The following is a 926-nucleotide window of genomic DNA, read 5'->3' as shown; positions in this document are numbered from 1 at the left end:
TAGGGCCTGGAGGGATAGAACAAGGGAGAATGGCTTCCCACTGAGATAGCAGGGATAGATGGAAGATTGGGAAAGAATTCTTGGCTGTGAGGGCAATGAGGCACTGGCACAGGTTGCTCGGAGAAGCTGCGGCTGCCCCATCCCTGGAAGTATTCCAGGCCAGGTTGGACGGGGCTTGGAGCAACCTGGTCTAGTGTCCATGGCAGGGGGTGGGACTGGATGATCCTTAAGGTCCCTTCCAACCCAAACCATTCTATGATTCTATGACTTAACACACTGAATGGCTTTAGTTAAGCGTAAGAAGCAGCACAAGCTCTGACAGCAGTTTAGGTCCCCAGGCCATCAGTTCTGCTTACTGTGAAGAAACACTCAGGTAATGGCTTAAAACATCCTGTAAATAAATAATAAAATATCACTCCCAAAGAGACACACATCCAGTCACCTGAAGCTGCTGCTGTCCCTTCCTTGAGCTTCAGTTTTATAACAAAGCTCCTTTACTAGTGTCCTTTAGACACAGCACTTCAGGGCTTAATCCAACCCTCAGCGCAGCAAAAGGAAAAGTCTTTCCAGCTACATCAGTGGCTCATCCTGGTGTTTTACGAAAATTCAACATGAACTTGCCAGACAGCTTATAGAAAAACATACACCTACATCCTCCTCAAGGAGCTGAAAATACTGCAGGCATCCCTCGACCTGCTTCTCAGCAGTTACACACAGCAGCTCCTCCTGCTGCCAGGCTTTACAAGGTCTGGTGTTTACTGGAACAGTAGAATGGTCTTAACTAGTAACTGGGAGAAGTACTGCCAGTGCCTGAATTCACTGAGCAGTTCAGGCAAGGAGAGCTCAGGGTCACGGGATGGTTTATACAACACTGTGTCACAGCTGCCAGAAGGTACACAAGGAGTAACAGGTCTTCAATGAGATCT

General features: G+C 47.9%; 1 protein-coding gene across 1 annotated transcript in view; it reads right to left on the bottom strand.

Moving 5' to 3' along the window:
* Positions 1-926, bottom strand: part of LOC103802815 (microtubule-associated protein 4-like) — a gene marked incomplete at its 3' end in the record, with an annotated part of 108,007 nt that overhangs the window by 97,553 nt on the left and 9,528 nt on the right. The gene's annotated exons all lie outside the window — the stretch shown is intronic.

Source organism: Acanthisitta chloris, unplaced genomic scaffold, assembly GCF_000695815.1.
Source record: "Acanthisitta chloris isolate BGI_N310 unplaced genomic scaffold, ASM69581v1 scaffold12285, whole genome shotgun sequence".
Classification (NCBI taxonomy): Eukaryota; Metazoa; Chordata; class Aves; order Passeriformes; family Acanthisittidae; genus Acanthisitta; species Acanthisitta chloris.
Note: the sequence above shows the minus strand (reverse complement) of the source record. Positions and strands in the feature narration are given on the sequence as shown.